A 17,944-nucleotide genomic window follows, 5' to 3' on the forward strand; every position below is an offset into this window, starting at 1 on the left:
TTGCTTGTTCTATGTTGCTCTGTCTGTATGCTATGTCTTGCTTGTTCAATGTTGCTCTGTCTGTATGCTATGTCTTGCTTGTTCTATGTTGCTCTGTCTGTATGCTATGTCTTGCTTGTTCTATGTTGCTCTGTCTGTATGCTATGTCTTGCTTGTTCTATGTTGCTCTGTCTGTATGCTATGTCTTGCTTGTTCTATGTTGCTCTGTCTGTATGCTATGTCTTGCTTGTTCTATGTTGCTCTGTCTGTATGCTATGTCTTGCTTGTTCTATGTTGCTCTGTCTGTATGCTATGTCTTGCTTGTCCTATGTTGCTCTGTCTGTATGCTATGTCTTGCTTGTTCTATGTTGCTCTGTCTGTATGCTATGTCTTGCTTGTCCTATGTTGATCTGTCTGTATGCTATGTCTTGCTTGTCCTATGTTGCTCTGCGTGTGCTCACTGCTCATTGACTGTCTGTATTGTAATTGTTTTTAATAACCTGCCCAGGGACTGTGGTTGTAAATTAGCCGGCTGGCTAAAACCTGCACTTTTACTGAAACGTTGATTAATGTGCACTGTCCCTGTAAAAATAAAATAGACTCAAACTCAAAAAATACATCTCCTTCATATGTTGATATTTGGTTGTGTTGATAACCAAACACAATTCAATATCACTTTTGCAATACATTAAATAGACTATTAACTTGTCGACAAGTTAACAAATGGCATGTTGGATTCACGGCTCCAACTCAACCAAAAATAAAAGTTAAAGGATTAAAGCAGTAGATACAATACATATCCTTTAAATGTTGATATTTGGTTGCATTGTCAACCAAACACAATTCGATATGACTTTTGTAATACACTAAATAGCCTAAAGTTAAGGCTATCTTACAAGCTAATGTAACAGTATTTATTCAACCTTAAAATTAGTAACAAATTAGTAACAAATCCATGGCCACATTTTGAGATTACTGTAACTATAGATGTCTTCTTATGTAATCATAGAAAGGCGTGGAAGATAGTGTGCATGTTCAAGATAGTGTGCATGTTCAAGATAGCGTGCATGTTCAAGATAGCGTGCATGTTCAAGATAGCGTGCATGTTCAAGATAGCGTGCATGTTCAAGATAGCGTGCATGTTCAAGATAGCGTGCATGTTCAAGATAGCGTGCCTGTTCAAGATAGCGTGCCTGTTCAAGATAGCATGCATGTTCAAGAAAGTGTGCATGTTCAAGATAGCGTGCATGTTCAAGAAAGCGTGCATGTTCAAGAAAGAGTGCATGTTCAAGATAGCGTGCATGTTCAAGACAGCGTGCATGTTCAAGATAGTGTGCATGTTCAAGACAGCATGAAAAGGTCCCAGGTCTGTGGAGTTCTTAACAATTGCTACAATAAGCTGTGCAGAATATTGAACAGCGTTGATCACTGGCATTATATACTTTTAATGTAATCACAACTGCAATACAGGTAATTTAGTTGTGCTATTAGATGAAGCAAGGTGACAACACATTAAGTTGTATAAATCAACAATATCTGACCTTCTATTCCCATTTGAACTTTGTTGTGCTTTTAAATGGTTGAAAGAGTAGACATTGTTTCGACATGATTTTTGATATCCTCTTGACAATCGGGGAACTATTTTACGTGTCATTGTAACATTGAAAAACAGGGAGGAAGGCAGGAAGCCCGTGGGAGGGGCCAGGGGAAATGGCGGGGAATGCGTTCAGAGGCTCTAACACCTACACTGCCTCCCTGGTCTGAAAATTAAGTTTAAAGCTCCGCCATGTCACTTTATGCTTATGAAAGAAATCTGTCACACCAAAGTCAAGCATAAAGGACAGATTGCAGAGGGTATTGAGGCTCCGTAACCAAGATGGCCTCCATTGTGTGACAGGCCTTCCCAGCTAAACCCCCAAACCATGATTTATGTCCACCAATTCCCACTGGAGGCTAACCACCACAGCCTGGTGGAGCAGTCACACATTTAAAAAGTGGGAAGGCAGGCCTGAAAAACTTGTTCATTCAGAGTGAAGTGCCTGTTCAGCTAGCATTTAATGGAAGATTAATTGCTTTGTGTTTTCACAGTTCATTAAAGAAACTGACGTCCAGTTCCATTTCAAAGCTACATGCACCTAATCATTCGAAAGATGGAAATCTAATAAACTTGCCGGGTAAGTTGAAATACTGTTTGTAGCTACTTTCTCTTCCCTTGCCTCTTGTTTCACTGCCTCTCGGTGAGCACGAAGAGTAAGTCAAGGAAACAGGCTTCTCAAAAGTCTGCTAGAAACGGGCATTTCTTGGCCTTGCCAGATTTCATTTTTTCTTTTTTGATTAAGACACTCATTTAAAAACCTTATTTCAAAGTTCCAGGGAATTAAAAAAAGCCTAGCTGGAGGTATCTAATTACATGTATATTGTATTGTGTTGCTATTCTGCAGCAATTAAACTACAATATTAATTTAGCAAAGGTTTAACACTCAATTTGCACATTAGTGTTATTTTCTGTGCAGAGGAAAACTCTGAGTGGGGAACTTGTCAGGAGACCCTTTGAGCTATGGAATAATATTACAATAGGACAGGCCTTGACACAATGCAGTGCTCTACACAAGCATCAATCCAAGCGTATCAGACCAGAGAGCGATAACAATCATACGGTTTGTGTTTACAAATGTGATCTCACAACGTCCATTAATGTAGGCATGAGATTGTGGCTGTTAGGCACATTACTATGCATCTCATAACAGCTCAATAGATACCAATAACGAGCCTCTAATCCATCAGGTCTTTGACGAGAAACTAACTAATGAAACTGCACCAATGATTCTTACATTTGCCCAAGGCAGTGACCTTTACTCTCTGGTTCCACGGCAACCTCTCAAGCTTTAGGACTCAACACAGTTGGAGGAGCCATTGGAATCATTGGAGTCACAAATGGTACAATATAACATTACATTTGGGAAAATTACAACAAATGTAGGATTTTGTTCATGGGCCCGATTCTGACCCGTGTTGAGAATAAAGGGAACATAATTCCCTTTTTATGCCCTTTTCTCTCTGTGCGTATGCTGACATAGAATTTAAACATAAGAAGAGCATGCTATTCACCCTCTTTTCCTTTGTGATGGAGATAAATTAAGGTGTGGCGGAGGTGTGTCCAGGAAGTAGTTTAGGGGTGGGAGTGCTGCGTTTTTTTTTGCCAACAAGGGGGAATGCAGAAAAAAAGAATACCCTCGCTAAAGACGTCTAGATTGTTCGCTAATACAGGACTAGTAAAGGCCCAGCGCACTACTTTTGTGACATTTTTTAACTAAATGTATTTGAGTCTGATTATTATCTTTACAAAACAATTAATCTGATAATACTTGTGGAATACAAAAATACTTTCTTGATATACACCTGTATACACCGTTCAAAAGTTTGAGGTCGCATAGAAATGTCATGGATTTTTAAAGAAAAACACATTTTTTTGTCCATTAAAATTGATCAGAACTTTATTTAACTAGGCAAATCAGTTAAGAACAAATTCTTATTTACAATGACAGACTAGAAACAGTGGGTTAACTACCTTGTTTGGGGGCAGAATAACAATTTTTTTCCTTGTCAGCTCAGGGATTCGATCTAGCAACCTTTCAGTTACTGGCCTAAGGCTCTAACCACTAGGTTACCTGCTGCCCCAAGGGCCGTCTATACAGTGTAGACATTGTTAATGTTGTAAATGACCATTGTAGCTGGAAACGGCAGATTTTTAACGGAGTAAAGAGGCCCATTATCAGCAACCATTCGGAGAAATGAAGGCTATTCCATGTGAGAAATTGCCAAGAAACTGAAGATCTCGTACAATGCTGTGTACTTCTCTCTTCACAGAACAGAGCAAACTGGCTCTAACAACAATAGAAAGAGGAGTGGGAGGCCACGGTGCACAACTGAGCAAGAGGACAAGTACATTAGAGTGTCTAGTTTGAGAAACAGACACCTCAGAAGTCCTCAAATGGCAGCTTCATTAAATAGTACCTGCAAAACACCAGTCTCAACGTCAACAGTGAAGAGGCGACTCCGGGATTCTAGGCAGAGTTGCAAAGAAAAAGCCTTATCTCAGACTGGCCAACAAAAAGAAAAGATTAAGATGGGCAAAAGAACACAGACACTGGACAGAGGAACAGGATCCCAGAGTTGTTTCTTGGCAATTTCTTACATGGAATAGCCTTAATTTCTCAGGACAAGGATAGCCTGACAAGTTTCAGAAGAAAGTTCTTTGTTTCTGGCCATTTTGAGCCTGTAATCGAACGCACAAATGCTGATGCTCCAGATACTCAACCAGTCTAAAGAAGGCCAGTTTTATTGCTTCTTTAATCAGGACAACAGTTTTCAGCTGTGCTAGCATAATTGCCAAAGGGTTTTCTAATGATCAATTAGTCTTTTAAAATGATAAACTTGGACTAGCCAAAACAACGTGCCATTGGAACACAGGAGTGATGGTTGCTGATAATGGGCCTCTGTACGCCTATGCAGATATTCTACATTAAATCAGCCATTTCCAGCTACATTAGTCATTTACAACATTAACAATGTCGACACTGTATTTCTGATAAATTTTATGTTATTTTAATGGACAAAACATGTGCTTTTCTTTCAAAAACAAGGACATTTCTAGGTGACCCCAAACTTTTGAATGGTAGTGTATATACAGTAACAGTCAAAAGTTTGGAAACACCTACTCATTCAAGGGTTTTTCTTTATTTTTACTATTTTCCACATTGTAGAATAATAGTGAAGGCATCAAAACGATGAAATAACACATATGGAATTATGTAGTAACCAAAGAAGTGTTAAACAAATCCAAATGTATTTTATAGTTGAGTTTCTTCAAAGTAACCACCCTTTGCCTTGATGACAGCTTTGCACACTCTTGGCATTCTCTCAACCAGCTTCATGAGGTAGTCACCTGGAATGCTTTTCAATTAACAGGTGTGCCTTTTTAAAAGTTAATTTGTGGAATTTCTTTCCTTCTTAATGCGTTTGAGCCAATCACTTGTGTTGTGACAAGGTAGAGGTGGTATACAGAAGATAGCCCTATTTGGTAAAAGACCAAGTCCATATTATGGCAAGAACAACTCAAATAAGCAAAGAGAAACAACAGTTCATAATTTCTTTCAGACATGAAGGTCAGTCATTGCGGAAAATTTAAAGAACTGAAAGTTTCTTCAAGTGCAGTCACAAAACCCATCAAGCACTATGATGAAACTGTCTCTCATGAGGACCACCACAGGAAAGAAAGACCGGAGTTACCTCTGCTGCAGAGGATGAATTCATTAGTGAACTGCACCCCAGTTTGCAGTCCAAATAAATGCATCACAGAGTTCAATGTCTGATGAGTCCAAATTTGAGATTTTTGGTTCCAACAACCCTGTCTTTGTGAGACGCAGATTAGGTGAAAGGAAGCACGGAAGAGGTGTAATGGTGTGATGGTGCTTTGCTGGTGACACTGTCTGTGATTTCTTTAGAATTTAAGGCACACTTAACCAGCATAGCTACCACAGCATTCTGCAGTGCTATGCCATCCAATCTGGTTTGCACTTAGTGGGACAATCATTTGTTTTTCAACAGGACAATGAACCAAAACACACCTCCAGGCTGTGTAAGGGCTATTTGACCAAGAAGGAGAGTGATGGTGCTGCATCAGATGACCTGGCCTCCACAATCACCCGACCTCAACCCAATTGATGGATTTGGAATGTTGGACCGCAGAGTGAAGGAAAAGCAGTCAACAAGTGCTCAGCGTACAGTTGAAGTCAGAAGTTTACATACACCTTAGCCAAATACATTTAAACTCCGTTATTCACAATTCCTGACATTTAATCCTAGTAAAAATTCCCTGTCTTAGGTCAGTTAGGATCACCACTTAATTTTAAGTGTAACGGTTTTCTAGGTGTGAAGGAGAGTCGGACCAAAATGCAGCGTGTAGATTGCGATCCATAATTTAATAAACAAACGTAACACGAATCTAAATACAAACACTACAAAAACAATAAACGTAACGAAAACCAAAACAGCCTATACTTGTGTAAACTAACACATAGACAGGAACAAGGACACTAAGGACAATCACCCACGACAAACTCAAAGAATATGGCTGCCTAAATATGGTTCCCAATCAGAGACAACGATAAACACCTGCCTCTGATTGAGAACCACTCCAGACAGCCATAGACTTTGCTAGATAACCCCACTAGCTACAATTCCAATATATACACACCACATACAAAAACCCATGCCACACCCTGGCCTGACCCAATACATGAAGATAAACACAAAATACTTTGACCAGGGCGTGACATTAAGAATGTGAAATGTCAGAATAATAGCAGAGAGAATGATTTCTTTCAGCTTTAATTTCTTTCATCCTATTCCCAGTGTATCAGAAGTTTACATACACTCAATTAGTATTTGGTAGCATTGCCTTTGAATTGTTTAACTTGGGTCAAACGTTTCAGGTAGCCTTCCACAAGCTTCCCACAATAAGTTGGGTGAATTTTGGCCTATTCCTCCTGACAGAGCTGGTGTAACTGACTCAGGTTTGTAGGCCTCCTTGCTCACACACACTTTTGCAGTTCTGCCCACAAATTGTCATTGGGATTGAAGTCAGGGCTTTGTGATGGCCACTCCAATACCTTGACTTTGTTGTCCTTAAGCCATTTTGCCACAACTTTGGAAGTATGCTTGGGGTCATTGTCTATTTGGAAGACCCAAGCTTTAACTTCCTGACTGATGTCTTGAGATGTTGTTTCAATATATCCACATAATTTTCCTATCTCATGATGCCATCTATTTTGTGAAGTGCACCAGTCCCTCCTGCAGCAAAGCACTCCTACAGCCCCAATGGTCATTATAGCCAAACAGTTCTATATTTGTTTCATCAGACCAGAGGACACTTCTCCAAAAATGATGATCTTTGTCTCCATGTGCAGTTGCAAACCGTAGTCTGGCTTTTTAATGGTGGTTTTGGAGCAGAGGCTTCTTCCTTGCTGAGCTGCCTGTCAGGTTATGTCGATGTAGGACTCATTTTACTGTGGATATAGATACTTTTGTACCTGTTTCCTCCAGCATCTTCACAAGGTCCTTTGCTGATGTTCTGGGATTGATTTTCCCTTTTCGCACCAAAGTACGTTCATCTCTAGGAAACACGTCTCCTTCCTGAGCAGTATGACGGCTGTGTGGTCCAATAGTGTTTATACTTGTGTACTATTGTTTGTACAGATGAACGTGGTACCTTCAGGCATTTGGGAATTACTCCCAAGGATGAACCAGACTTGTGGAGGTCTACAATTTTTTCTGAGGTCTTTGCAGATTTCTTTTCATTTGCCCGTGATGTCAAGCAAAGATGCACTGAGTTTGAAGGTAGGCCTTGAAATACATCCACAGGTACACCTCCAATTGACTCAAATGATGTCAATTAGCCTATCAGAAACTTCTAACTTCTAATTCTACTTCTGCCATGACATAATTTTCTGGAATTTTCCAAGCTGTTTAAAGGCATAGTCAACTTAGTGTACGTAAACTTCTGACCCACTGGAATTGTGATACAATGGATTATAAGTGAAATCACCTGTTTGTAAACAATTCTTTGGTTACTACATGATTCCATATGTTATTTCATAGTGCTGATTTCTTCCCTATTATTCTACAATGTAGAAAATACTAAAAAATAAAGAAAAACCCTTGAATGAGTAGGTGTGTCCACACTTTTGACTGGTACTGCATACATGTGTTTTATTATTCTGATGTTTCAGGGGGTGTAGCACCCTCATCACTCCTACTTCCCAGGCTGTGGGTGTGTCTAGATATGCCTTATTCAGACCTTGACTTAATTCCCTAATAATTCCACCACCTTTACAAGCGAGGAAACCATGAATAATGTCTAGCAAACCTTCTGGTTCCAAGTGGGGAAACCATGAATAACGTCTAGCAAACCTTCTGGTTCCAAGTGGGGAAACCATGAATAACGTCTAGCAAACCTTCTGGTTCCAAGTGGGGAAAGCATCTACTTAATTTATTTTTAAATAGAAATAACACAATTCTCCATGCACTGTAATACCCAACTTGATAAGAGGTATTGAAGAGCTAGGTAAATGAGTAATATGTTAGGATAAGGGAATTGCAAATATAAATGACACTTGTTTAAGATCTAGTTTAACTTATAATAGCTGGAGACAAATGTGAAACCAGTCATATGGCAGCCAACGGAAGCATATGAAATTCCCCACAGTAAAGTGTATAAAATGCTGTGCCATTATTCAGAATTTAAATTGTAAGGCCTTTTAACTTGCTGGGATGGGCACCGTCGAATGTCTTAATTATAGGCTTCCCAGACTTTCTCTGTCTCCTATTTCTATCATGTTAAATATGAACCACTATAAGTATCGACCATCAGTAGGCCTAATAACCACACATATTTACTTTTAGATCCCTTTAGTTGTTATAGCCTAGATTATCATTCCATTTAATGACATCCTTTCGTTTACCTTCATTTGCTTCCTCTGTAAAAGCAATAATGGCCATGTGGTTAGTAACAGTTGATAATATATAAAAAGACATGTAGGCTAATTAAATCGTTATGAGGGGAGCGTAGACCAAGCCATAACAGTTTAAACCAAAACTTGGCGGTGTCATCACACAGTTCCATGGTTAGTGCAGGCAATAGATGAGGTTATAGCCGACTATTGTACACTATTCTCCCTATTATAATTGAATGTACACTAATCTTCCAACATCACCATGGGATGACTAACTGAATGGGGCAATTTTAAGAATGAATCAAACCACGGTTGTATTTCTTCAGCATGTAAAGTCTCTCCTAACCTGTTTTTTTTACGACTCATAAACACTGTCCTGAACCTAAATAATTTACAAGAATATAGTATTTTTTAATCTACGAAATGGTGCTGAAACGGAGACGAATATGCATATATTTAGATGGTTTTCTTTCATTGAGCCCTAATATTCTGAACCCGTTCTCTGGAGTGTGTCGACACAATTCTAACTAAAAGGTACATCATATTTAAAGGGATGGCTAAAGATACATCTACTGAAAACCATATTGAATAAAAACTCGACGAGACAATATGTTGACCAGCATGTGGAAGATTTTTCAGCTGTTGAATAACATTTATTTAGAGCGCGTAAGGTAGCCACACATGCAGAGCACTTTACACTACTGAATAAGGTACGTCTGGATACCAAATACTGAGAAGTGCGTATAGAAAAGGCATGTGTAGGAAAGTCGGAATCATCCACTTACAAACATAATTATTCTTGCCAAAACCAGAAATAGATCGGGATTCAATCCAAGGCTTGTTACAGAATAGCGCTCTAGACAACTGTCAGTCGGGTTTTAATTAAAGGCATTTTCTCCGATATTCACAGACATCGCGTTCCTGTTTGACTACCCAGCTGGAGAGTAATTTACCTTTAAAAGTCTCTTATAGATTCCTGGGGGATTGAATGAGGTGGAGCTGGGTCTGGGTGGATGGCAGGGACAGCTGGATGAGGTGGTGCTGGGGCGGGGTGGATGGGTTTGCAGGGACAGCTGGATGGGGTTCTGCTGGTTTGGGGGATGAGATGGCAGGGACAGCTGGATGGGTTTGTGCTGGTTCGGGGGATGAGATGGTAGGGACAGCTGGATGGGGTTGTGCTGGTTCGGGGGATGAGATGGCAGGGACAGCTGGATGGGGTTGTGCTGGTTCGGGGGAAGAGATGGCAGGGACAGCTGGATGGGGTTGTGCTGGTTCGGGGGATGAGATGGATGGGGTTGTGCTGGTTCGGGGGAAGAGATGGCAGGGACAGCTGGAGCAGGGACAGCTGGATGGGGTTGTGCTGGTTCGGGGGGATGAGATGTCAGGGACAGCTGGATGGGGTGGTGAGGTTCGTTTATTCTTTTATCACAAGTTTGATTATGAGCTTAGTGTTAATGTTAAATCTCCTAATGTTATCAACATCCCAAACGAATAAGTCTGTACACTCCACGGGGTGTTTTGAAATGTACAAAATGAGAAATCTCTTAAGCTCTCTTTCAGCCTAACACAGATTTTCTCCCGAGCTAATTTTACACCTCTTGAAAAAGCATTCTGCCATCACGATGTTCAACTCTTTCTAGTCCAATGATTTAAACAATGAGAGCTTTTAAATCAAAATGTTATTCTTTTAGATCTGTTTTCCCCACTTCAACCAATAACTTTTCAATTCATTGATTGTTTGTTTGACAATGTCAACCTGCAGCTGATGGCACTCCACGGTATCTCTGCATTTGTCAGATACTGAATATAAGATCCTATCAGTCTTTCATACAGAGTAGATACACGTTAGGCTAGGATGTTCAGCTGACAACAGCAAGATTTCACGGAAGCTCCCCAAAAAGTACTGCATTGGCTGTTACTGTACATTGTCTGGAAGTGTTCATTTCTCACAAATAGAACAATTGGAAGCTAGCAACCTTTTGATGAGGGCTCTTATCACACATTAGAAGTCCATTTCTCTTTAATATACAAAGAAATGTAGCAGAACCCTTGACACAACTCAAAGTGTGGAAATAATTGGACTGCATAATTGCAGAGATGTCATCTCCTAATTTAATTACCAGCTAACAAAGAAATAATGCAATTGAAAATATGTCACAGAGTGAAACTCTCAGATAAGGAAAACCTTTTTTTCTGTGGCAAGGGGAAAAAGTCAACAATGCCCATCACTATCCTGAAAAACTAGACAGGCCTGCATGTAGGAACTTAGCGCTTAAGCCTGGGCTACATCACAGTGTGGAAAACCCTGGGGAGAGTTCATGGATGCCCCACTGTTGAGAACAAACTGGACTGTATCCTATTTCGGAGAGATCAACGCTACAGCCACTGTGTTAAAGTATTAATGGGTGAGCAAGCTGCCGATTGTACCTCTGCATGCCACTGTCATTCTCCACTACCCTCTAGGTATCTTGCAGGCTTAGCTGAGGCAACGCTGGCACGGCTGAAATTATACACAGCTGAATAATGCCTCTCGTTTCCCTTAACCGTTCCTTAATTTCACAGTGCTTGTGACAGGAATCTGACATTATTACATGATGTTTTTGCATTGCAGTGTGACATCTAGGAAGTACAGCTAGCGAACTCAAATGAGTCTAGAGAGGCGATTCGATACAACAAAACAATGATCAACAATGGAGTAGTAAACAGATGTAACTGAACCGCCTAATATGAAATACTTTAGGAAACCTTGGAGACAGACAGGTGACAGCCTTACCCTCTCTGAATGAGGAGCACCTTGAGATGGCAGTCTTACCCTCTCTGAATGAGGAGCACTTTGAGATGGCAGTCTTACCCTCTCTGAATGATGAGCACCTTGAGATGGCAGTCTTAGCCTCTCTGAATGAGGAGCACCTTGAGATGGCAGTCTTACCCTCTCTGAATGAGGAGGACCTTGAGATGGCAGTCTTACCCTCTCTGAATGAGGAGGACCTTGGCAGTCTTACCCTCTCTGAATGAGGAGGACCTTGGCAGTCTTACCCTCTCTGAATGAGGAGGACCTTGAGATGGCAGTCTTACCCTCTCTGATTGAGGAGCACCTTGAGATGGCAGTCTTACCCTCTCTGATTGATGAGCACCTTGAGATGGCAGTCTTACCCTCTCTGAATGATGAGCACCTTGAGATGGCAGTCTTACCCTCTCTGAATGAGGAGGACCTTGAGGCAGTCTTACCCTCTCTGAATGAGGAGCACCTTGAGATGGCAGTCTTACCCTCTCTGAATGATGAGCACCTTGAGATGGCAGTCTTACCCTCTCTGAATGATGAGCACCTTGAGATGGCAGTCTTACCCTCTCTGAATGAGGAGCACCTTGAGATGGCAGTCTTACCCTCTCTGAATGAGGAGCACCTTGAGATGGCAGTCTTACCCTCTCTGAATGAGGAGGACCTGAGATGGCAGTCTTTCCCTCTCTGAATGAGGAGCACCTTGAGATGGCAGTCTTACCCTCTCTGAATGAGGAGCACCTTGAGATGGCAGTCTTACCCTCTCTGAATGAGGAGCACCTTGAGATGGCAGTCTTACACTCTCTGAATGAGGAGCACGTTGAGATGGCAGTCTTACCCTCGCTGAATGAGGAGCACCTTGAGATGGCAGTCTTACCCTCTCTGAATGAGGAGCACCTTGAGATGGCAGTCTTAGCCTCTCTGAATGAGGAGGACCTTGGCAGTCTTCGTCCTAGTTTGAGATTTGTCCTCAGGTTCCTCTTACTTTTAAGTTAGTATCTCTTAAATATTTCACAAGTACACAGGACATGTTTTAACATATCTTTAAAACCACGAATCTGCCTTATGAGGGCTCAATGAAAAACAATGCTAAACTAATATACAAACAAGAATGCAGGCATATTCATGGACAGGATTCACTGGTGTTTCCAATTACGGTTTGTTGTCAATTATGGTGTTGATGTCAACTCTAAGAATATAATTTACATAGAAGTTAATACTGCCCTACCAAGCAAAAAGGCACTAACTGCTCATAGAGTGGAACTGAGAAAAATGGCTTTTATCTACCTTGGATTCACAGTAACTTTATACAGTTACTGCTAACATGACCCCCATTTCTCCTGAACACAATACAATAGAGGCAGGACACTTGTCCACATGATTAAGCATGTATTTAATGTAGAATTAAATGATATTAACTCATTTTCAACCAAATGAGCAGTTACTGCCTTTTTGCTTGGTATGGCAGAATAATGTCCGTTGTGTTTTCCTGACAGTTCAGCTAAACTCAGACATCGGGGGGATCAAAACCACAATACTTTTACCCAAAGAAACACAAATCCATCCATGTCTGCTTTTTCTGTCTGAGGCTGGAATAGCCAATAACAACGGAATGTAAAACATCCTTGGTTTACAATAAAATGTGTATTAGGACAATCATATCATCTTAGAGTGTAACGTGAAATGTAATACAGTGGGGCAAAAAAGTATTTAGTCAGCCACCAATTGTGCTCCCACTTAAAAAAGTTCCAAAAATTCTCCCACTTAAAAAGATGAGAGAGGACTGTACTTTTCATCATAGGTACACTTCAACTATGACAGACAAAATGAGAATAAAAAAAATCCAGAAAATCACATTGTAGGATTTTTAATGAATTTATTTGCAAATCATGGTGGAAAATAAGTATTTGGTCACCTACAAACAAGCAAGATTTCTGGCTCTCACAGACCTGTAACTTCTTCTTTAAGAGGCTCCTCTGTCCTCCACTCGTTATCTGTATTAATCGCACCTGTTTGAACTTGTTATCAGTATAAAAGACACCTGTCCACAACCTCAAACAGTCACACTCCAAACTCCACTATGGCCAAGACCAAAGAGCTGTCAAAGGACACCAGAAACAAAATTGTAGACCTGCACCAGGCTGGAAAGACTGAATCTGAAATAGGTAAGCAGCTTGGTTTGAAGAAATCAACCGTGTGAGCAATTATTAGGAAATGGAAGACATACAAGACCACTGATAAACTCCCTCGATCTGGGGCTCCACGCAAGATCTCACCCCATGGGGTCAAAATGATCACAAGAACGGTGAGCAAAAATCCCAGAACCACACAAGGGGACCTAGTGAATGACCTGCAGAGAGCTGGAACCAAAGTAACAAAGCCTACCATCAGTAACACACTACGCCGCCAGGGACTCAAATCCTGCAGTGCCAGATGTGTCCCCCTGCTTAAGCCAGTACATGTCCAGGCCCGTCTGAAGTTTGCTAGAGAGCATTTGGATGATCCAGAAGAAGATTGTGAGAATGTCATATGGTCAGATGAAACCAAAATATAACTTTTTGGTAAAAACTCAACTCGTCGTGTTTGGAGGACAAAAGAATGCTGAGTTGCATCCAAAGAACACCATACCTACTGTGAAGCATGGGGGTGGAAACATCATGCTTTGGGGCTGTTTTTCTGCAAAGGGACCAGGACGACTGATCCGTGTAAAGGAAAGAATGAATGGGGCCATGTATCGTGAGATTTTGAGTGAAAACCTCCTTCCACCAGCAAGGGCATTGAAGATGAAACGTGGCTGGGTCTTTCAGCATGACAATGATCCCAAACACACTGCCCGGGCAGTGTGTCTTTGGAGGGAGTTGAAAGTCCGTGTTGCCCAGCAACAGCCCCAAAACATCACTGCTCTAGAGGAGATCTGCATGGAGGAATGGGCAAAAATACCAGCAACAGTGTGTGGAAACATTACAGAAAATGTTTGACCTCTGTCATTGCCAACAAAGGGTATATAACAAAGTATTGACAAACTTTTGTTATTGACCAAATACTTATTTCCACCATAATTTGCAAATAAATTCATTAAAAATCCTACAATGTGATTTTCTGGATTTTTTTTTTCATTTTGTCTGTCATAGTTGAAGTGTACCTATGATGAAAATTACAGGCCTCTCTCATCTTTTTAAGTGGGAGAACTTGCACAATTGGTGGCTGACTAAATACTTTTTTGCCCCACTGTACATATAAATATAGTCTGTGGAGGTTTTAGTCAGTCCCCTTTGAGAGACCTTGGATTTTGTAGCACTTCATCAGTGAAGTCAGTGAACGTATTTTCAATGCAACACATCTCTGTTTGTTTACAATGCACAAGGTTGTTCTATTCCTCCTCTTCATCAACGATAACAAGGGGCATTCCACTGGAGAAATTCAACCTACGATGCAGTCTGAATCTGACAGTCCAAGGAAATGGTACAGCCATTCTTGCCCGTGTGTATCTTTGTCAAATAAGGACCGAAAGGATTGAACGGTCTGTAGGAGAATCGGATGTTGATCGAAACGTTAATGTCAATGAGAGGTGCTGCAGATGGGTTTGGAGTGTCTTGGTGAGAAGGAGTCGCAGCTCGGCGTGGTTGAGAAGGAGCTGCAGCTGAGCGCTCAGACCAGTGATATGAAAGCCTTTAGCAGATGCTACGCCACTGGAGGAGCCTCAGGACGGGGAATCAGTCCAAATTAATTCATTTTATACATAAAGCGATAAACTCTGCAATTAAGAAACAGGAAAGTGGCAATTAATGCACTTCACAGTGAAAAGAGACACATAATCCCTCCCTTTGTATCCATGGAGGTGGAGTCTATGGATGACACAGATGCACAGATTGCCTATCAATCACTGAGCGTTTTTATGCGCCCGCTTGTGGCCCCCCGGTCCAGCCCGGGGATGTGACAAAGGAGACGGATAGCGCTGTATTTAGGGAAACCGAATATCAATAAACACCAAGGGGAAATGCACATACACACCTGAGGGGTGGCAGCCACAGGTTCTTAAACAACAGGGGCCTGAAAAATGGGCCAGTCTGTGAGCCATGGCCAGATTAATCACCCACTGTCTCAGCCCACAGACCCCCCACCCCCGCCTGACAGCAATGTCCCCCAATAAAACAGAAATAAAAAAAAACAGTCCTTGTGAAGTCAATTTTCATAAAGAGCCAGGGAAGAAGGGGCAGGGGAAAGATATGTGTGTGTGTGTGTGTGTGTATATTCCTATGCATGGTAGCATCTCGGAACACGTGTTCTGTGTTCTGTAACTCAGGAGTAATTAAGCAGACAGGTGAGGTAAGACTCACTCCTCGTCTCAAAGACGTCTGAGGTGACATCAAACCGAATACAGTTGATTTTACCATGAATTACAAATGCATTGCATTGACATTACATAATGCCAACAGCTTTAATATTCCCCTTTGAGCCAACGGGACACTTTTATAGATAGACAGTTTTTACGAATGTTACATGTTTACCTGCGTGCTATTCGATCTTACCGGCTATATCTATGGGTGTATTTAGGTTAATTCAGAAGCTGAATATCATTAAGAAATAAAATAATGTCATGCCAAACTTTCCTTTATGCCATCAACACTAGCCTTATGTACATGTTGCTTGATATCTTCTGAGTTAGCTCTGCTGTCACATCTACACATCTTCATGAAATAACCCCTATATACTGTACACAGGGCCCTAGCCAGGGTCTGAGTTTTAGAGAGGCCTGCAAAAAAAAAAAAAAAAAAAAAAAAAAAAAAAAACCTAGCAGAAATGGCCCCAGTCATTATCACATTGGTTGCTGTAGCTTCGTTCACCTCAGTCCATCTACAAACACACAGCCTATTAGCTATACGATTAGCCGCTACCCATTAACTCACATTAATTCAGCGCCGGGATAAAACAAATATATTACCAAGGTCCGGACCTCGGTGTCCTCATACAATATGTAGCTATGGCCCTGATTGTGCACCCTAGCTGAGTGGACTGATCCTCACAACAATATATTGTGCACCCTAGCTGAGTGGACTGATCCTCACAACAATATATTGTGCACCCTAGCTGAGTGGACTGATCCTCACAACAATATATTGTGCACCCTAGCTGAGTGGACTGATCCTCACAACAATATATTGTGCACCCTAGCTGAGTGGACTGATCCTCACAACAATATATTGTGCACCCTAGCTGAGTGGACTGATCCTCACAACAATATATTGTGCACCCTAGCTGAGGGGACTGAGCCTCACAATGTTTGGTACTGACACTACTGCTATTCTCTTTGAGGGTGGCCGGCTGCTTTCACTCGGCTCCAGATCAAATCCTATTTTCATTAGGATGACACTTCCAGTTTATCCTGGTTTGATCGGATGTTTCTTCTTGGCCTAGCAGACTGGTCAGATGTTCATAAAGGCATGGTGTGATTGATTGAAACTATTGTTCACTCAGACCACTGTCACGTTGTTCACACTGCTAGCCACCTGTCTAGCCAGCTAAAGGGTTATAGGTTAAAGTTAATATTATGTCTAGTCAATAAACAAATGGATTTTCCAGTGTAAGCAATAGAATGCCCGACGCCTCTGAGCAGAGTGAGAGAATGTTTGAACATGGGAGACGATTGACATCCCACAGCGCTAAACAGTAGAAGACATAACCCTCATCGTCTTGATACAGCATGTCAATGTATGTTTTTAAATCCAATTCAAGCTGTTCAAGAGGTTATTAGGGCTCAGTATTGAATTACATTTACATGTCAGGCCAAATCATCTTGTTTTTGTCAAATATATTAACCCTAGGATGCGTAGCAAACATGGCGTCCCAAGAATGCATATGCCGGATCAATAATACCCAATAATGTCATATGTGTTTATTTATATGGGTCTAAAATATTATACATTTTGTGGAACATAATTATTTTGAGTGATGATTTGGACTTTTCAATAATGTTTTTAGTCGCTCTTCAACAGTTTGATACACATTTCAATGATAACATATGAAAATTCTTAACAGCTATTGAAAATATTAGCATATTTTTCTTACAATCAATCTTACAACCAAAGTTTCACAATCAACCTTTTAGTGTGAAAAACAAAATAAATAAAAACTTGAAGAATGCTTTACAATATTTCAAAACATTTATTTGAAAATCCAAAGTTCATCATCAATGTAAATGACAAAACTAACAATTGTGAATTTATAAAACATGAACACCAAAAGGAAAAACATGTGTGTGTGATGCTTACGTATGCTGTCTTAGTCCATGCATTTGTTCCAAACCAAAAACATGTTTGCAGACGGGTGTGTTGCACTGAGACCTGAACACCAGCAGCTGGCTTTTCTATCCTTTGCACTTGGGCAGAGCTGGAACCTCTTCCTCTTCCTCTTCTGGCCCTGGCTGCTCTGAGTGGTGGGCAGAACTGGCACCTCTTCCTCTTCTGGCCCTGGCTGCTCTGAGTGGTGGGCAGAGCTGGCACCTCTTCCTCTTCTGGCCCTGGCTGCTCTGAGTGGTGGGCAGAGCTGGCACCTCTTCCTCTTCCTCTTCTGGCCCTGGTTGCTCTGAGTGGTGGGCAGAGCTGGCACCTCTTCCTCATCCTCTTCTGGCCCTGGTTGCTCTGAGTGGTGGGCAGAGCTGGCACCTCTTCCTCTT

Source organism: Oncorhynchus tshawytscha, linkage group LG04 (assembly GCF_018296145.1).
Source record: "Oncorhynchus tshawytscha isolate Ot180627B linkage group LG04, Otsh_v2.0, whole genome shotgun sequence".
Lineage (NCBI taxonomy): Eukaryota > Metazoa > Chordata > Actinopteri > Salmoniformes > Salmonidae > Oncorhynchus > Oncorhynchus tshawytscha.